This window comes from Balaenoptera physalus, assembly GCF_965194825.1.
Source record: "Balaenoptera physalus genome assembly, chromosome: 3".
In the NCBI taxonomy this organism is placed as follows: domain Eukaryota; kingdom Metazoa; phylum Chordata; class Mammalia; order Artiodactyla; family Balaenopteridae; genus Balaenoptera; species Balaenoptera physalus.
In genome coordinates this window covers 84018273-84040045 of record NC_138890.1, presented here as the reverse complement: position 1 = coordinate 84040045, position 21773 = coordinate 84018273, and the positions used below count along the sequence as shown (strand labels likewise).

Genomic DNA, 21773 nt, shown 5'->3' with positions numbered 1-21773 from the left:
CTAATGATTAATGATGTTGAGCGTTCTTTCATGTGTTTGTTGGCAATCTGTATATCTTCTTTGGAGAAATGTCTTTTTAGGTCTTCTGCCCATTTTTGGATTGGGTTGTTTGCTTTATTTGATATTGAACTGCATGAGCTGCTTGTATATTTTGGACATTAATCCTTTGTCAGTTGCTTCATTTGCAACTATTTTCTCCCATTCTGAGGGTTGTCTTTTGGTCTTGTTTATGGTTTCCTTTGCTGTGCAAAAGCTTTTAAGTTTCATTAGGTCCCATTTGTTTATTTTTGTTTTTATTTGCATTTCTCTAGGAGGTGGGTCAAAAAGGATCTTGCTGTGATTTATGTCATAGAGTGTTCTGCCTATGTTTTCCTCTAAGAGTTTTATAGTGTCTGGCCTTACATTTAGGTCTTTAATCCATTTTGAGTTTATTTTTGTGTATGGTGTTAGGGAATGTTCTAATTTCATTCTTTTACATGTAGCTGTCCAGTTTTCCCAGCACCACTAAAATTCAACACCCATTTATGGTAAAAACTCTCCAGAAAGTAGGCATAGAGGGAACTTTCCTCAACATAATAAAGGACATATATGACAAACCCACAGCTAACATCATCCTCAATGGTGAAAAACTGAAACCATTTCCACTAAGATCAGGAGCAAGACAAGGTTGCCCACTCTCACCACAATTATTCAACATAGTTTTGGAAGTGTTAGCCACAGCAATCAGAGAAGAAAAAGAAATAAAAGGAATCCAAATTGGAAAAGAAGAAGTAAAGCTGTCACTGTTTGCAGATGACATGATACTATACATAGAGAATCCTAAAGATGCTACCAGAAAACTACTAGAGCTAATCAATGAATTTGGTAAAGTAGCAGGATACAAAATTAATGCACAGAAATCTCTTGCATTCCTATACACTAATGATGAAAAATCTGAAAGTGAAATTAAGAAAACACTCCCATTTACCATTGCAACAAAAAGAATAAAATATCTAGGAATCAACCTACCTAAGGAGACAAAAGACCTGTATGCAGAAAATTACAAGACACTGATGAAAGAAATTAAAGATGATACAAATAGATGGAAAGATATACCATGTTCTTGGATTGGAAGAATCGACATTGTTTAAATGACTCTACTACCCAAAGCAATCTACAGATTCAATGCAATCCCTATCAAACTACCACTGGCATTTTTCACAGAACTAGAACAAAAAATTTCACAATTTTTATGGAAACACAAAAGACCCCGAATAGCCAAAGCAATCTTGAGAAAGAAGAATGGAATCAGACTCCCTGACTTCAGACTATACCACAAAGCGACAGTAATCAAGACAGTATGGTACTGGCACAGAAACTGAAATATAGATCAATGGAACAGGATAGAAAGCCCAGAGATAAACCCACGCACATATGGTCACCTTATCTTTGATAAAGGAGGCAAGAATATACAGTGGAGAAAAGACAGCCTCTCCAGCTTTGTTTTCATTGGGGAATCTTCTGGAAGAACACATGCTGTGTTTTGAGATTTCCAATCGTGTCAGGAATCTCTAGCTGACTCTGAACCTAGGGAACAAGTTGAGGGTATGTGCTAATCTCTAATACCCTTGGGTGCATCACTGTCGTTGGAGGGAGGACAAATAGGCACAGACATAACATTTTCCGATCATGGTGCATCATATCTGGTACTTGTACTTGGGTTTATGTTGAATGTTAGAACTTGATGTAAAGTAGAAGAGCCACTGCCTGGAGATAATAGATGCCATCTGTCAGGGCCTGTCACTGTCCACCAGAGTGTGGGTGGCAACACAAAGTATGCCCCACCCCCCAGAGGACAGTGTAGGAGGAGTGGTCATATAGACACCTTCTAACTGGACAACCACATGTGCTTCTGGGAAGCAGCCCAGGGTGGCGTTTAACTCTGCCTCTGGATCCAGACAGATTGGGGTTAGAACTCAGCTTCACCCTGGGTGACCATGAGAAGAAAACTTGACCCCTCTCAGGCTCATTTTCTTTATTTGTAAAATGGAAATGAGAATTATACCTATCTCACTAGATTGCTTTGAGGATTCAGTGAGACAGTCTTTATGAAGAACCTTGTGTGATACCTGGCACATTGTAAATGGCACATTCAATAAATGTTAACCCCTTCTATTACTACTCTTCCATCATTGCTATTATTAAGCAAATATTATAGCCCAAGCAGGGAAGCAGAGCCTAGAGTCTAGGAGGATCTCAAAGTGGGAAGGGGGTTGGATAATAATGTATAATATTTCAAGGTAGTTGAACCACGTTCTGGTAAGAGGGAGGTTGGGCAGAGAAGGCAAATACTTGATTAGTTAGGGCAGGGGGTTGGCACACTATAGCCCATGGGCCAAATCTGGCCTCCTGGGTAAATCCAACCTGTTTTTATAAAGAAAGTTGTATTGGCACACACTTGTTTACGTGCCGTATACAGCTACTTCTGCACTACAACTTGCACTACGGGCAGAGTTGAGTGGTTGCAACAGAAACCGTTTGGCTGCAAAGCCAAAAATATTTACTTTACAGAAAAAGTTTGCCGACCTTTGAGTTACAGCCCAGGATGGCCAACAAGGACAGAGAGAAATACGCACAGAAGTGTTCCTTCTGCCTTCGTTTCATAAGTTACTTTATTCCTTTGCTCCAGTGTTAGACTTCTTAAGGTATGTGATGAGCAGAGGTTCAGGTAGACCTGCTCGCACCTGGGAAATGCACATTTCTGTAGGGGCGAAGTCTTGTGCTGTGATACAAGCCCTCAGTCTCCCTGTAGGATCTGCACTCTGGGATTGAGGTGAATGGCCTGTGGGAATTAGAGTTACATCATCACAGCTGAGTAGAATGGCTGTGGTAGGAGCTATCAGTACTTTCATGGGGAGTCTGAGTGGCAGCCTCAGAACTCAGAATCCTTTCTGGTGGAGGCCAGTGATGAGACACTGGGCCTGTGTGATCCTTGGTGCTCTGTAAGTTAGTCTCTGAAAAGCTAGGCTGGGGGTGGTTTACATTCTTATGATCCTGTTGGTGTTTGCTGACCTCAATTAGGAAAGGAGGCTCATTTGTTTCAAATTTTGAAGAAAGTGTTTTAACTCCACGTTTTATCACAAAAAAAAGCACAAATTAATTGGGGAAGCCATACAAAATGTTGGCTTTTTTCTTTAGATCTGGAATTCTGGCTGTATGTATAATTTATTAATTTGTGGATTTCTGTTCCCCAGTGATTAAAGTTATAATATATTTCATGTGGATCATCTCCATTCTCAGCTGCCTGCTGGGCAGCTCCCCTTGGAAGCTGCCAGGCCCTTACCGTTAGCCCAATCCTCCTCCTTGCCCTCTCAGGCTTGCTATCTTCCAGAAGACACTACCAACCACCTCGGGCCCCACTGAGGACCCTGGCTCTTTCCTCCACTCATCTCCCCTCCCCACTCCTCACCCCCGGTAGAGTCACCGGGTCCTACAAGTATTTCCTCCTTAGTGTCTTTTGAGTTACCTCTACTTTCTGGTCACATTCTCAGGGGCCTTGGTTTTGTGTTTCCTGAACTTCAACTTTTCCCAGATCCTCCTACAATCTCTACTTTGTTTACATTTCATTAATATTTTATGTTTATATTATGTATAGTATGTATTATATATTATCTGCAAAATATTTTACATGCAATTACATGTACATATATAATTACATATATTATATATTGATATGTGTATAATATATACTTATGACAAAATATAGAATATACTGTACATATAATAATCTAACATATTAGAAAATATGTAATATGTAAATATAATTCAATAATATTCATTGTATATATATTATATATTATAATATAAATATATAATAATATATAGTTATATATAATTTATATAAATATGTTTAAATAACATAGTATATATAATACATTATTTATTCATATTTTAATATTTGTATTATCTTATTTTTATACTATATTAATATTTTTCTTTCAATCAGCTCCTGTCTTTTAGCCTCATCTTAAGTAACAATATCTATGAAATTATGATATAGTATAATTGCATATGTGTTCTAATACATAATGAATTAAAACTGTAAGTAAACAACACACAGTCTAGAATCATCTCAGAGGAACATGTCAGAAGAAACTCCTTTTGGGAATTTCTGCCTTGGTTGATACCCTTATTGTTTTTAATGTGTATGAATATAGTCTCCCTGTTTCCAGTTTGACACTCTCCTCCCACCCCCCACTTCTTTCTTATGGTCCTTCCCCCCACTGCTACATGAATGTCTGTCCCAAACATAAACCTGATCCTGTCACAACAGTTCTAAAATCCTTGCATGGCTCTCTGTTGTTGTCAGCGGGGACATTCTTTAATGCAGATACTTCACAACACGGTTCTCGTGACGTGGCCCCTGTCTGCCTGTCAGCCCCGCTCAGCCCTGTTTTTATCGCCCAAGTAGACCACTTCTGCTCCAGCAAGACTGAATCGCTTGCAGTTCTGAAGGATATCACACTGTTCCATGCCTCTGTGCCTGAAATGCCTTTCCAGTTTATTTTCCTGAATCCTGCTTGTGCATGAAAATTCAATTCAAGAATCATCTCTGCCAGGAAGCCTTCCCTGCCCAGCCCCTCACTCACCTTGATTTGGCCGCCCTCCTTATTTTTCTGGCTGCCCCTACTATTTAACAGAGTGATAAAGAGCCCTGGTGAGAAATGGAACTTGATTCAAACCCAGGTTGCCCTAACTTTTACCAGTTCCCTCTGACAACCTATCAACAGCTCTGAGCTTCAGTTTCTCATCTGTAAAATGGGGAGAATAGAGCCTATCTCATGAGGTTATGCTGAGGATTATACTGAGATTGTGTGCTTTGCCCAGAGCTGGACGCATAGTAATCGCACAGACTGTGGCACTATTATTGTCTTTATTGTACTTGCCATCACTAATCATGACCTCTGTGATCCTCAGTGTCTCATGTGTCACCGGGGATAAGGCATCATGGAGTTTGAAGACGCAGTCAGGCTGGGAGAGAACTGTGAAGTGCCTGGCACAGCGTGGCCTTCAGGATCCATTAATGGGGGTCATTATTACAACAGCATTTGTCAGGCTCTGACTCAGACCTTGTTGGCCCCCTGAGGGCAGATGTCGTGTCTGATTCTGCTTCCCAGGGCTGAGCAGCCCAGTGAACAGACCTGCAGTGGGTGCATGTAGGGTTCGTACATCTTGCTCAGATCCCTGTGATAGTGAGCGAGGGCAGTCATCTCATCTGTCCCTGTATCGTCATCTGTGAAATGGGGGTGGCCATCACTACTGCTCCTCAGTTCACTGAAGGATAATTGACCATGTGTGTAAAACAACCAGTCTTAGAAAAGATGGTATGGCAATCTAATACTAATAATAGTTTAATGAATGTGTCTTATCAAACACATTACAGACACAAACAAAAGAGCATAAGCTCTTTCTAATCTATTGTATTTTCCTACCATAATTTCTATATCACAAAAGAAATTTAGCTTTCACTATTTGTAATTCATTTTGACTTTAAATTATTAAAACCAGATATTAAAATGAGCACACGTATAGTTAGATATCATTGTGTGAAGTTGTAGCAGTGCATTTGTTTCTATTCCTCATAACTCTATCAAAAGAGACAGATTTTGTACATTTGGCTGAAAGAAATGTGAAAATGAACCTATCCAGATACAACAATGCTGTGCTTAGGAAGCGCTGGTCCTTTCAGGAGGGGGTTGTGAATCACGAGGCTCTAAGAGGTGACAGGTCAGCTTCCAGTACTTCTGTTTGATGGCAGAACCCTCCTCTTTGGGTCTCCCTCCATTCCCTACAGGATGGTGGTGGTGTTTTCCGCTATGCTTGTCCTCTTTTACTTCTTGATCCTTAACGAAATACCCTCTGACTTTTTCAGTTTATCTCAAACACCACCACCTCTGTGAAGCCTTGTCTGATTATTTCAGACACTTTATTTTTTTCTTTTTCTGAGCAATGTTTGTATTGATTACCATTCTGTATAATTGAGTATTTAAGCCTCCTTGAGTTGTTTTCTATGGATATGCTTTACCTTCTCACGGGCAGTTACACAGCTGTTTGCCCCCAAGCTGCTCCATTGTGTGCTGTCATCCGAAACTCTTGTGGACCTAAACCAGAGCAGGAGCGGGGCAGGAGCTAGCTTGCCTCTGCCATCCGTGTTTTCTCTGACAGTGCCAAGCCAGTGCTGGCCAGAGGTAGGAGGTGGTGGTACCTATCCTTTGATTGTGTAGATTTCTCTGTAATCTGATATAATGTGATCATGGTCTTGGATCTGGAGACCTGTACTTGCAAGAGAATGACAGATTATCATCCTATTAAAAGGTGGGCCATGAGGTTAATCTTCTTTCATGTATATAGCTTTTCCCATATTTTAATCATGGTTCAGAAATAGGCTTGGAAAATGGTTGCACAGTGGGAAGCAACTTTGAAGCCCAGGGCATATGTTTCCTTTTGGTTTTCCTTTATTAATAATCTGCAACCCTTGCCTTCCGTGACTGTTAAAACACGTTTTCCGGCTTTGCAGTTAGTCTTAATAGGTGACCGTCTCTGGCATCCATAATATCTCCAAGTCAACTGTCAGTTCTGATCCTTCAATGATATACAGCCACTTGGGAGCTTTAGTAACTTAAGTAAATTGTTGTCTGTAGTGGATATTCGCCAGCCTGAACTCAAGTTATAATTGTTCGATGTATAGGTATCTACACACGATTATTGCTACCTCTGGGGAAAATAGTAAATCTCGTCTTATGTTTATTCTCGTGTTGGCATTTATGTGCTCCGTGTCCATATGATTACATTAGGAGACTGCTTTCTATGCAAGCTTTCAGGTGCTTGCATAGATGCCTCTTTCTCTGGATGTTAGAGACAAAGAGAGAAAGTTAACAGAGAAAAGTCACCTAGGGGAGAATTTCTCTCCCTCTCAGGAGTCAGTAGTTCTCTTGTCTAATGAGAGACTTTTGTTCCCCTTGCCCATTGGTTCAGCTTTCTGCCATAAAACTAAAGGACAGCTGGCATCTGCTCTCACATTACTGGTCATATGTCCATCCCTGGAAATCGGCCACTCCCAGGATTAGCAGCTCGCTCTGTTAACCCCATGCGATTGGACTTGTTCATGTCCAGAGCTTCTCTCTGAGCTGTTTGTGTTTAATATCATGTTCCCTGGCTTTAAAATGGTTGGAATAAACATTTCATGAATGTGTGAACCTCCTTGAGTGTAGCCATTGAGGTCAATAGGAACAAATAAGTATCTCAGAAAAGAGTTTTCCAAATTGCCCAGGTGTTAAGCTGTAATAACCAATCTGTGACCTTTAGTGAAAGAACCATTTAGTTGAGTTTCGTGCAGTTATTGGAAGGGTTTGGATAGGGGTTTTTTTAGTCCAAGTCTCCTGTTTCTGAATTTGAGCTTCCAGCCTAGAAAAGTCTGTATGTTTTGCCCCTGTATTTTATTATTATTCTTGCACTCATATGATATTTGATGATTATATCAAAAATTAAATATGATGGCTAAGTCAATGATGAGATGAAAGCAGTATTCTTCAAGGAATATGCAAAAAGATTGACTGCCTGAGGATGAATATGGTCTTAGAAGGAAAGACAAGGCAAAGGGGAGATATTGGAAGACTTAATAATCACTTAATCCTTTTGAGTGGATATAGGGTAGGAATAGAAGACCATGACTAATGTGGAAATTGTTGAGCTATGTAAAACAGAGGTCAGGGTTTGTTAGCTACATGCTTAATAGCTATTCTTTGGAGAGGTCAAATAGCTAGTATGTATCCGAATAAACAATATGTGTTCCCTACCTACTATGAACAAAGACTTTGCTGAGTATATTTATATACATTGTCTCATTTTATCTAGATTATAATTCTTATTCAGCTAGTGAGTAGCAACGCTGAGAATACAATTCAGATCTAAGACTTCAAAAGTTCTTTCCTTTTCTTTTTGCAGCGTGGCCCTTACTTTTAGTTGTGATTTTATCTGAGATATATGAGAAAAATACCATTTTTCGTGTCAGCTATAACCAGGAAATAAAGCAACCACTTCTGGAAAATGTATGATGTTCAAACATTTGGTTTACTTTAATGTAGATGAGGGAGATTTTTCCTCTGAATTTTACATTGTGTTACTTTCACTTCACCATAGTTGATACAAGGAGACTGTGGTAGAACAATCTTTATCCATAATTAATCGTTCTAGAAAATATGTCTTATTTAGTCTTTTTCATCTGTCTCTAGGGGTTGTTCAGAAAGAGCCACAGTGTTGGGATAGAAGCCAATGTTCAATTATCCATGAAAGTGAAGTAGAGGATGGGAAAGAACACTGATGAATGTAATAACATTTGATGGTATCTGAGTCTGTGCCTTATCTGTGCTCCACTCTGGGATTCCCATCTTAACTCCCTAATTCAGGTCTCACAACTTTTTCTTTGACATATTTCCCAAGTGTAGGCCCATGTTCAACCAAACCAAGTGGCATGGTAGTTCAGGGAAAGATTTCTTGGGAAGGAGACATGTATTCTAGTTGCATGTGGCCAATAAGTTTCCTCTCACACATCAACTCCTATCGGTTGATTGTCACTGTAGGACAGCTTTGAGATTGATTCTTGAGGCCACAAAAGGGCTGTACTGGTGAGGATCTGGATTGATTAATCATGTCTGCCATGAGTATGGGATGGGGAAGTGAGTGGTGGCCTGTGTGACACGTACATGCCATCCCATCTCAACTATTTTAAATGTGTACTTTATGTTCACTTCTCTGTACAAATAGATTATGAATCTCTGAGTAAAGAAGCTATTCAATTTCAAAAATAATCATTAGGGAAACTTAGTTATGCTTTTTTTACATGCACAGATTTGTCACTATCTTAGGAAGTTTATTTTCATAAATGTGGAATGAATTTGGTGTGGTGAAATGCTCTACCTCATAATATTCAAGGTGTGCAGATATGTTGCCCCATTTGCTATTGTGGAAATTGGAGTCTGATTTAATCAACTGTCAGGCCATTGGTGTTCTCTCTCCTGCCTGCCTGCCTTTGTTTCCTTCCTTCCTCTTCTTCCTTCATTTACTTCCTTCCTCTTCTTTTTTCTTTTCTCCTTTCCTTCCCTCCCCCTTTTTTAATCTTCTCTCTCCCTTTCTCCCTTTCTTTACAACATTGAACAGAAGTTAAACCCTGGTCATTAAAACCTTAAATTTTTTTTCTTGTACTGTTTCTGATTTGAAATGTACAAGTACATATTCATCTTGATTTATATAACTGATACCAACCATGAGAATCACCTTCAATGCAAATAGCGAATACTGTGGAAGGAAAGCCAAAATCCTCATGGCCTGTAAGTTTCTTTGCGATCTGATCTTTCCCACCCCTTCAGCCCCATTATTCATTAACAGCACCCCCCCCACCTCTGTACACACACACACACACACACACACACACACACATAAATACATACACACACATCAATGGAACCATCCCAAACTGTTTGGAGAGCCAAAGCTGTGCTATTCTTTCAGCTTTCTGTGTCTCTGTGTGTTATGTGCTACACCTTTTGCCTGGAACATACTACTTTCATCCTTCTGCCTTTGGACCCAGCTCAGTTTTCCCTTTTGTGGCAAGCTTTTCCTGACCCCATAGGCTGACCTAGTTGTCCTTCTGTATTGCATCTTTTCATGATCCTACTACTATGTAATACTATCATAAACCATGATGACTCACACAGGTAATATGTGTTCAGCCTTTTCTGTGTGCCAGAGACCATGCCAAGGGCCATACTTGCATTGTCTTATAGTCATATGATAACTTAGTGAAATAAGTATTATAATTTTATTGAGGAAAGTGAAGTATAGGGAAATAAAGAGACTTGCCCAAGATCACAATGCTTGAGTGCAGTGGAGTCTTTTCAACAAAATTTTAACTGCTGATTTACACAGATTTTTCTCCCCTGCATTGTTGTGAGTTCCTTGATGTCATGGGCTGTCACTGATTTCTGTGTCTCTGCTAGCAGCTGGCATGTCATATAGGCTCAAAATGTTTGCTCCGTTAAATTTGATTGAAGTCTCATTTGTAATAGACTATCCCATCATTCATCTCTGCAAATTTTAGAGTGTAGAAACATGTAGTAAACTGGTTTTCTTTCTTTATGTTTCCTCAGATTTTTGTGTATTTTCTGCACATTTAAAAATCATGTATCCTCAATTTTACTTATTGGCAATAACCTTAAGTTTTGAATTTAATATGTTCAGAAGAGTTATGGAACTGTAAAATTCCTGTCATCTGAAAGACTGAGCGAGATTGTTTTTCTCATTCTTAATTTCTTTGTCTCTAAAATAACCACCTAAGGAATATAAGGAGGGACAGCTGATATTGTGTATAAGGCAAAGAATTAGTTGGCTAAAATAACAGATAATATTTTCTTTCTGCCTCTCAGATTTATTTTGCCAGGAATTGGTCCCACTCTCTATTTACCACCACTGATTTATCCACAAGGTTGGTAGTTCTGCTTTTCGATAGAGAACCTCCCTTAAGAAGTAGGTAGGTTTTTATTTTTACCTTATTTTCTACAGCCTGCCTTTATGATGCAGTATTTTTATGTTAGGCCAGTTGGCAGTCATGTAATAAGTCCTGAATATGTGTCATTCACCAGAGCATTAGAGTGAAATGGACCTAACAGGGACTCTGGAGAACACCAACTTCATTGTGGCCCCTCTGGTTATTTCATCATTATTGGAGCACTGAGCAAGAATATTTGTCTGATTTGAATCCAAAGAATACAAATGTGTAGTCTTTATTAAAAATCACCAGTACCAGCCGTGACTGACTGTTCAGAGCTAGTCCCCATGATTCGGACTTAATTACAGGCATGGTTAGTTGTGACAGACTTGCCACTTAAGTTCTACCTTGTCATGTTTTCAAATCAGGAAAGTAACTATTAATATAACAACAGTCATGAAAGAGTAAAGTAGAAGGTTTTAAAAAGGAAGTTTTGAGAATTCAACACTAAGCTACAATTAAGAGCTTTTTTGCTTAACCTTGAGTGTCATCAGACTGGGTTTAACGTGTTTCATAAAGCTCTGGGCAGCTAACTTTGAGGGCTGAACTTAGAAAAATAAAAATAAACAACAACTAAAAAAGATTCTTCCTTGTGGTTTGTACCCAGACTTGGGGCTCTTGTTTCCTACACTGCTGCGATGTGTTCCCAGTTGCCAAGACTCTGAGCAGCCGAGCGTGTAGAATCATGCTGGTGACTTTCTTCTTTCACAGCTTCTCCACTGGTTTCAGCTCCAACAGAGCCTTTTTGTTGTGCATGAGAAAGGAAAGAAGAAAGGACACACAGCCCAACACTGCGAGGGAGACTCTGAGCCTAGATTCCCCGACATTTCATAAGGGATTCTTCCCAGAGACTCTCTAGGTTTTGCCCTTCAGCAGTAGAAGTTTTTTGTTTCTTTTCCCCCCAGATTTTATCATAGGTGAAACAGGACATTACAGCCAAACTCAAAATATTCTTTATTTTCTTCCAAGTCTCATTTTTTTCCCTTCCTTCCGTAGAGGCAAGTGCCATTCAGAAATGTGTGTACATATTTCCAGTCCATGCTTTGATGTGTGCACTAAATATATGTGTATTTATAAACAATCTATAGTAGTTGGAATTATTTAAATTTCACAGAGATGCTGTGCTGTGTCTATCATTTTACCACTTGCTTTTTTTTCACTCAGCACTGTATTTTGGATGTCTAGTCTCGTTCAGCTACATTAATTATAGCAACTGTTCTTTTTGTACCAATTTCTGACATTTACTTTGAGTTCATAATGTTTCTTCATGACTTCTGTCTTTCTCCTTTCTTTCCTTATGTTGGGCGATGTGAGGATTTTTAAAAATTTATTCTTTCTCTAATTTTTTCTTAAATTTGTAGCAAATATATATATTTCATGGTGTCTGAAGTCAATCAGAATTTCTCTCCTTCTTTCATACAATGTAACAACCCTTGGAGGCCTTCATTTAATCTCCCTTCCTCCCTTCATCTATGTCATTGATGTCCATTTTTTTTTTATTTATTGCTTTTCCAACCTCATCAAAATTAGTCGTTATGATGATGTTGATGCCTATAATTATTTACAGCCAATTTTTTATTTAGATTTACTAGCATGTTTACCTGTTTCTTCCATCTTCCAATTCCTTTCTGGGTCCTATTTCCTGAGCTTGTAGTAAATCCTTTAGCAGCCATTCTGCTCTTCATCTTTATGTCTGAAATGTCTTTCACCTTTTTTCCCCCGAAAGAGATTTTACCTATGTATAGAGGTATACAGGCTGACTCTTTTTTCTTTTAGAACTTTGAAGGACATGATAATCCCTTATTCCATACCAACTTTTATTTTAACAGTTTAGATAGAAATTTTTCTATAATTTAGACAGAGGTATAATGATTCTACATACCCCTGCCTTTCAAGAGAGCATCAGTTAAATCTCAGAGAGCCTTTGTTCAAGGAAGCACGGTTATCTGGAACGTGAGATTGTGTGTGTCGTAATGCCGTGGTGTCCTTTGGGTGATTGAGCTGTACAAGATTGTTTGGTCTTTCATTAAATGAGTTAAGACTGTGGGGTCTTTTAAGACCTTGTGTCTGCTTTGTGTGTGTGTGTGTGTGTGTATTGTGTGTTGTGTATATCTTTCCTCTCTGCCAGGACTTCCTGCTACAACTGATTTACTAAATATAATAATTCTCTTCCTTCAATCTGCTGTTTCCTTCCTTATTGTATATTCTTTGTTTCACCTTAGTTGAATATTTGTGCCCTAGATAACCAAACTTGTCAATAATACATGGGTTTGTTTGATATTGTTGCTAGCGTTGTCTGTTTTCTTCCTAAAAATTGTTTTATAACTGGGTAAATATGTGATGTGCAGCGGTAGACTTATTATGGACACAAATTCTGAAGCGGGAGTGCTTGGGTTCATATCTCAGACCCATACCTCAGCACCATATAACCCTGGCTTGCTCTCTAACCCCTCAGTTCCCTCATTCCTAAGAGGGAGATGAAAATTTTATCTACCCTTTTAGTGTATGTATTTAAGGTGAATTAATACACGTACAGGTTAAAGCAGTGCCAGGCCCTAATTAACATGTGGTAAGTTAAGTACACTTTAAAACAGCTTTTAAGTTTCATCTCAAGTACTGTGTGCAATTTGAGGTTCTATACAACCAAAGTTACAACCAAAGTTTTTAAAAAGTATTCTGGATGAAGAATATCTAAGTTGGAGAAAAGCTAAACAAGGAAGCAGTCTATTTCTGTTACCACAGGGCATTGAATGTAATGTGCAAGTTTATTTAAGTATTTGCTTCTGCCAGTGAAGCAGGGGGTCTGAGGAGCTACTGTCACCTAAGGTCATCAGGGAGTAAAGATGTGACACTTTCAAAATCATAATGTAAATTAGTGGGTAAGCGTTTGCTTTATAAATGTTTGATTTGCATCTAACTTTTCAGTTCAGCCTGATGCCCCCATCAAATAATGTGGATTCTGGAGGACCTGAACTTTAGCTCCAGGCTTTTCAGTAACTCACCATGTGCTATGACCAAATCCTTTCACTTGCTTGTGCTTTAATTGGACTGTTAGAAGGGCTAATGAGCTAATACATGTGAACGGGCTTTTAGCTAGTTTTTTAAGTGCTTGAAATAACTAACGTGATGATGCTACATTTTAGCCATGTAGCAATTAATTGCTGTAATGCTTCAAGTGAAAATATACAGTTTTTATTTCCGATTAAATTTTTAGAATCAACTGATTCACTCATATTCAATTATTTCCTGGCTTTAGGACATAACACGTTTATTTTATTTTACTTGTGGTTTGTCCCCTATCAACTCCCAAAATGATTTCAGGATGCTTACAAAAATTTATGGCCAGTTAACATAAGCATGTCAATGAAACATTAGTAAAAAATTGACCATGGGGGAATTTTATTCCAGTTTCTTGTTTGCTCTAATCTTGATTTTCCTCCTTTCCAATACTATAATCAGTGATGTCAGTGTCTGTGTCTACCTCTTATTACTCTCCTTTCAGTTAGGTCAGAGTACATTCATTGGAGACCACCTGTTGACCCAGTACTGAAATGAATTATTATGGAAGAAACTAACATTCGTTGAGCACTGTCTCATCCAGTTGTCCTTCAGTCCTGTGAGAGAGAGTCTCTAATTAGACCTTATTATCAGATGATGAAATTCAGGCTTAGAAAGTTTAAGTGGTTTGTCTGAGGTCAGAGCTAGTCAGTGGTAGAAGGTCAGAGTGAAGCCTAGACCTGCCTGAGTCTAGCCAGATTCTAGAGCACAGCCTCCCAAGCCATACATCTTTGTGCTTTCTGTCATATCACTTCTGTTGAGAGAACCAAAAGGGGGAAAATAATTATTCTATCTTTATGGAAGTTCAAAAACAATTTTAGACACAATTTGCATGAATTCCAAGACACTGTGACCATAATTACCCAATAATACATGAGCATGTGTAAAATAATACATGAGCATGAGTGGCCCATAGAAGATGTGGGCCCATTTGTGAGAAGCCATGTGAAAGGGGGTTAAGATTTTAAATAAGTTTTAAGAGCAGTAGGGCATGGGTTTATGATGACCTTATACCACTGGACCCCACTAGACAAGTCTAGGATTTTGGTTTGTAGACAAAGCCCTAGTCTAAGTCAGAAGAGGATAATTTCAGAAACTTGTAGCTGGATAAGAATTCTTTCAAAATAGGTACAGTTGAAGTTTCTAGACCTCCTCTCAATAATGACTTGGCTCTAATCTGTCTTTCCTTATGAACTTCCCTTCCTCCTCTTCCATGACATTCTCATTTTCATATCACAAGTTAATATTTAATTCATGTTCTTGCCCCACTTGAGGATCTGTGGAATATTATTACTTATTCATGGGGTCATTTTTACTGGGGTCCGCAGAGTGGGTGATTGCCTCATAATAATCATACAAGGTTGATTTTATCTTAATTTTTTTTTTTTTGTAAATGAGCAAGCTGAGGTTTAGAGAGATTAAGTATCTTTTGTCCTCAAACCACTAGCTAGTAAGTGGTCAAGTCAGAAATTAAATCCAAGCTTCTCTGGCTCCAAAACGTGTGTGTGTATTTCCTATGAGTCACACTATATGATATTCTGAGCAGTTGGTTGATATTTAAAAGGCATGAACAAAAGCCTCCCACCCAGAAATAACTCTACCACTCGATAACTATTGTGCTTTAAATTCCAGTATTTGCGATGCATCCCTTTTGAATTATTGGCTGCTCTCTCCATTAAGTGTTTAACTTAATGATTATTCTTTATTTTTATAGACCTTTACATAGCACTTTAATGTATATTAAATTAAATGTAGCATACTTTTAGCTGCTCAAATAACAGAAAACCCAACTAACAGCGGCTTAAACAAATAGGGTACATGCTTGCTGGCTCAGTGGCTTAAGATTTCAGGGCTGCGATGACCGTGATCCCTTTGGCTTTTTTCTTATTGTCACAAGATAGCTGCTGCAGACCCAGGTATCACCTCTATTTAGGGACAGAGGAAGGGAACAAAGAGCGCTTTGCCAGCCAGATGTCATTTTTATCCAAAACAGCAAAGACATTCTAGTAAGTCCTCCAGCAACCTTTGGTTTATAACCTCTGGTCACAACTACATCTCATAGCTACACATACCTGAAAAGAGTCTGGGAAAGTGGATATTTCTAGAATGGAGATGGGCAAGAGAGAAGAGGGAGGGGAATGGCACTGGCTTAGCCAGGGAACAGTGTTGGTCACAATGTATGCTGTGTGTTCATTTCATCATTATAACACTTTCAGAGATGGCTAATAGCATTATCTCCATTTTACCGGTCATAGAAATAAGTCCATGAAGTTTGGATGACTTCCCAAAGTCATATAACCAGTTAGACTCTCTGGAATCTGAGCCTTGGTTTCCTGCATTCCAGGCAAGTTCTTTACACTCTTCGCCCAGGAAGGAGTTAGCAATTCAGTGATTAATATTTTACCATATTAGTTTTGAAATCCTCCTCCTTGGATGCAGAAAACTCTCAGGGCAGCATGAGTGCACAGGGCTGCTGGAATGGGCAAGAGGCTCCAAAAGTGAGGAAAGACCACAGGGTGGGTGATGAGGGAATGACAGACATCAGCATTGCTTGTTTCTTCCCAGTTGGCTCAGGAATGAACATTGAATGTGCATTCTGAACATAGCTTTTCTGTTTTTTCCTCCCACAGTCCTGGGCTGAGGGTCTTGCAGGAAATCTCAGTGAAACCATTGACATCTTCTCTCTTCCCCTGTTTGTCCTTTGACCTTCTCTGTGGCAGGCAGTTGTGGTCTGAATTCTATGTTGACTTGGTCTTGGCAATGCCTTAATGAAGAAATCCTCATTATTTGTCTTGCCTCTGTAGTGGCTTTTCACTCTATTTCATCCAAAATTGTTTCCTGAGGAAGGAGCTTCTTTTTTGGATGAATACATTTTGTGTGTTTTCTTTTGGGCCATTATCCCCCAAATATCCTAGAACTCAACTTGGAAGTTCATAGTCCTGTGTTATATGAAGAGTCCAGGCAATGGCAGTGGAAGGGAGGGGTGGGTACTGTGTACTAGTCTATGATGGAGCGCCTCTGTATTTTCTCAGTATCTTCTTCACACCTTTGTTCTGGCAATTTCCACCAGCACTGTAATCATTCATTTATGTTTCACTTCCTCATCAAACACCAAGAGGCTTTTTAATCTTTGTATTCATGGAACCTTACAAATAGAAGCATTCAGTAACTGAATGGAAAAGAGAGCTCGGTTTTATTGAATATTTGGTTTAAAGGTTAACCAAGAAATCTTGTTTTTGTTCATCCTGTTGAAAACAGTTGTGTGAAGTAATGGTTCAAGGTCTTGTCTTGGTAAGCAGAATATTTTAGATAAAAACTGTATTTAGTGTGTTTGGTTCTGTAGATTGCTGTTTTGAATGTCAGTTACTGTTTTTTAGTTTAGCAGGTTTGCACATGTAAACTATTTGTTAGGGTGCATTTGAATGTCTCATGACCTCAGTCATCCTCATTTTCCCTTCCTCTCTTCTTTAACAATCATTTCCCCTTATTTTTGTTATTAATTAACTTACATTTATTTATTCACATGGTTGCAAAATGAGTATTAAAAATAATTAAAAGTAAATAAAAAAGTAAAATAATTAAAAGTCTCCCTTCCATCTCTCATCCCCAGCCACTCAGTTTACCTCCCTTAAGCAACACTTCTCATTAAGTTCTAGAATATTCTTTCAAAGATATTTTATACACATACAAAGACGACTATGTGTTCTTCCCTTAACAAAGCTATACAATTAGTAGCATATAGAATGCCTTTTTTGTTTGTTTGTTAAACTGAGTGACTTTAAGAAAGTAGACCACTTTCTTAAATAGTATATAACAATTTTATCATCTTTTTTTTAACAGCATACTATTCCATTTTGTGGACAGCTCTAATTTGTTTAACCCTCTTCCCTATTAGTGGATATTGAGATTATTTCTAGTCTTTTGCTAATATACAATCAATGCTGTAACAAATGATCATACATGTTCGCTCTCACATGGGTAAATATGTCAATAGGACAAATTTCATCTAAGGAAATGAAATTGCATGATCAAAGTGTATGTACATTTATGACCTGATAAATTGCCCTCCCAGGGGTTATACCGATTTACACTTCCACCTACAATGTATGAGAGTTCCTGTTTCTCCACACCTTCACTAATATAGTGTGTTATAAAACTTTTAGGTATTGTTCAATATGACAGCGCAAAAACATGGTATCACATTTTTCTCTTATGATTGAAGTGGAGCATCTTCTTTTTTTATATAGGTTTAAGAGCTATTTTTATTTCCTTTTCCATGACCTGCTATTTGTATCCTTTGTTTATTTTTCTGTTAGGCTGCTCATCTCTTTCTTAAGGATTTATAAGAAATTTTATACAATTGGGGAAATTAGTTTCTTGTGGTAACAGTTGTGAAGAGTTTCTGCATGGTTTGGTGTTTGTCTTTTTTATTCTCTTTGTTATAGGTTTGGCCAGGTGCAGAAAACGAAAGATTAGTGTAGTCAATCCAAAAATGTATCAGTATTTTCTTTTAAGACTCTGGTGTTTTTGTCAGAGTTAAAAGACTTTCCTTACCATAATAGAAAAGAATATGAAAAAGAAAATACATATGTATGTATAACTGAATCACTTTGCTGTACACCTGAAACTAACACAACATTGTAAATCAACTACACTTAAATAAATAAATAAATAAATAAATAAAAAGGCCTTCCTTTTAGTGAGCTTGCAAAATAATTCTCACATGATTTCTTCTAATATGTTAATAGTTTCATTTTTACATCTAAATCTTTCCTCCGCCAGGAATTTTTCTTGATGTATTTGGTATGAGGCATCTGTTCAACTTTATGTTTCTCCAGATGGCTGTTTAGTTGTCCCCAAATCATTTTTTAATAAACTGTGTTTTCCCCACTGATTTGACTGTCTGCCTTTATAATCCTGTGAAATTCCCAGTGTGTTGGGTCTAGTTTGGACTTTCTGTCCTGTCCCATTGGCCTCTCTGTTGTTTTATGTGCCAGTACCACATGGTTTCAATCATTAATTTGTTGAATAATCTATCAGAGCTGCTTCTCCCTATTACTGTTTCTTTTCAGAGTTTTTTGGGCTATCCTACCTACACTTACTTTCTTAACAGATACACGCCTAAATTTATTTTATTCAGAATGATTTTCAAGCACCACTTTTTTGCTGAGCACTGCTGTGAATTCTCTACCAGAAAGGAAACCCAGGATATGTAAGACACTGTCCCAGATCAGACCATAGAGCTTTCAGCCTCATCGAAGAGGAAAATCATATGTCAGAGGCAGCTGAGGCTTCTGCAGCTGAGCCCCTCGCTCTCCTGAGCTGGCTGAGCAGAGGTCCCCATGCCAGCATGTGACCTGATCACTATGGCAGACCTCTCCCACCTTCTTCCTGCTGGTGACTCTCACTGCCATTTCACCTTGGACAATGAGCTTGAAGTAGATTATGTTTGGAGTATCTGAGCAAATATAAAGCAGTTGCACTGGAAAGTTCAAGCTTGTGGTGGGATATATTCGTAGGGCATATTCTGTTATGCCTACAAGTTACTTTACTCTGGCAAAGACCATTAACCACAGCTCTAGAATTAAAGTAGATGAAACTGTCATGCTTTTGCCCTAAAATCTTTCTTCTTTTATCAACATCAGAATGATAAATGAATATAGAGATGGTTTAATGTGTCATTTTGATTACTTTAACTCCGCCACAAGTTAGCTTAAAAGAGATCATATATATATATATATATTATATGGATCATATGGAATGTAATGGGAGTATTTTTACAGTTGGATTTTAACTCGACATGGAATCAGATGATGAAAAACTGTGATGTTTAGAGTGTTTTCATTTTCTGTATAGAATATTGAGTACATTAACATAGCTCTGAATTTGGTAAATATTATTTTACAGTTAATAATGGATAGCCCTCACCCTTGACTCCAAAAATAACACTTTCTTTTCTTCCTACTTCACAGAAGGGCTTCCAGCTGCCCTCCACATTTGGCGTTCCTCAGGACTTGGCCTTGTGTCCTGTCCTCTTCATTTTCTCTAATTTTTCTTTTGATCTCCTAAAACTACCTAAATACTGACACCTTCCAAATTTATTTCAATAGTCCAGACTTCTCCTCTGAGTGACTTGCATATCCTGCTGCCTACTTGGCATCTATACTCAGATGACAGTGGCCAAAATGGAACCTCCCCACTCCTTGCATCCGGCCCACTATATTCAGGAAGTGGCACAGACATCCACTGTGTTTGACAGAGTAGAAACTCAGTTGTCTATGATTTTTTTTTTTTTAATCACTCCCACATTCAGCCCATCGGCAAATTCTAGCAAGATCTCCAAACTATATTTCTAGTGCACCCACTCTATTCATTTCCATGGCAACCCCTACTCACCCTGGTCTAGGTCAGGGGGGTACTAACTACAACTAATCAGAATCAATAGAACTTCCTAACTAGTATCCTCCCTTGTAAACTCTGGTTTTCCCGCAGCAGTAGGGTCAGCCCTTTTATCTGTAAATCACATCATGTCATTCCTCTGCTTAATACCTTTCAGTGGATTCCCGCTGCACTTGGACTGAAATCCAGTCTTGACACTATGGCCAACAAGGTCCTGCATGTCTGGTCCATCTTTGGCTCTTCAAGCTCGTCTCCTTTCACTCTGCCCCTTGATCGTTAACTTTCAGCCACTCTGGTGTTCTTTCATTTCCTTAAGCATGCTAAGCTTTTATAGCCCATGGCCTTTACATGTGCTCTTTCCTCTGCCTAGAATGTTCTTCTCCTGGCAGTTTATATGACTGGCTTTTCTCTTTGTCCAGGTGTTGCCTTAAACGGTACTTCTCAAAATGTCTTCCCTGATGACCACATCTGCTGTCACCACCAATTTATTGTTCTTTATTTCATCTCTTGTTTGTTTCCTTCATGGCAGTGTCCACAGGCATAATTACTTCATTAAATTGCTTTAGGTCTGCTTTTTTGATTTTGTCTTTCTTTCCTGGTGAAAGTTAGTTCCATGGGGCAGAATCTCTGCTATAAATCCTACTGTGTGGCTAGTACGTAGCGCAGTGCCTGGCACATAGTGAGTATTCAGTACACTGGATATTTAGTAAATACATGAATAAACAAAGGAGTAAGCAGCAATTAAGGGTGGGTATTATGTGAAGAGTAGAGGAAATATTTCTTTCTTAACTTTGGCATTGAAGTATGTGCTGTGATAAAACCAAGAATTAAAATCATTTTAGGTGCTGATTAAACCCCTGATAGTAGAAAGCAACTACATGATAGAAATTTTCTCTGGGGACATTACTGAACTTGCTATGGAATTGCAAAATTATGCTGCTGCGATGACTGAACATTTAATAGGATGTGTTCTTGTACCAATTTGGAAAATGTCATAGATTTATTTCACTTATGTTCTGCATTAGTATTCTCATCTCCCATGAGCATGTATCATTAGCGTTAAGACCTGTCCAGTGATTAGTTCATCAATATTAACTGAGAAATAGCAAGGTAGTTCATTTTCCAAGCGTTTATTATTCTCTACTAGGTAGATGTGGATCCTGTCCTCAAGGAGCCTCACAGACAAGTAGGGGTGACAATCTGACAAAAAAATCCTTATTGTCCTCTGTGGCAGCATCAATAAGAGGCACATACAGGGATCATGGTGTAACAAAGGGGGGAGTTTTGCAGATTTGTCTGGGGCCTGGACAGTGTCCCAAAGGAGGTGACTGTAGAATTGGTCTTAAAGGAATAAGAATTTGCTAGGTGGAAAGACTTTCCAGTCCTTAAGACAGAATGTACAAGGACCATAGAGGCACGATTAAGGTAGTATGTTCTGAAATCCGCAACCAGAGGAAAATGTAAGAAGAGTAATGGGCAATGAGATTGAAGAGATAGGCAAAACCAGATTGCCGAATGGGGGGCTTGGAATGGTTTTAATCTTAATGGCAAGATTATGTAATTTACATTTTCAGAAGGTCGTTGGAGGATGGAGGACGGCTTCCAGTAGGAGGAATCTGGTGGTGGGAAGAGATCACCCAGGAAAGTACAGAAAGAAGAGTCAGAGATGGACCTCAGTAGAGCAGGGGCACTTGAATGGGGAGGAGGAAGGTGCTTTTTAAAGAAACTGAGATGG

The 21773-nt window shown here is 38.6% G+C and overlaps 1 protein-coding gene and 1 long non-coding RNA gene across 5 annotated transcripts in view; both read left to right on the top strand.

The window, feature by feature from the left end:
• The window catches only part of LOC309657870, an 849451-nt gene that overhangs the window by 205908 nt on the left and 621770 nt on the right, over window positions 1-21773 (top strand). The gene's annotated exons all lie outside the window — the stretch shown is intronic.
• The window catches only part of KCNN2 (potassium calcium-activated channel subfamily N member 2), a 324148-nt gene that overhangs the window by 164782 nt on the left and 137593 nt on the right, over window positions 1-21773 (top strand). The window lies entirely within an intron of this gene.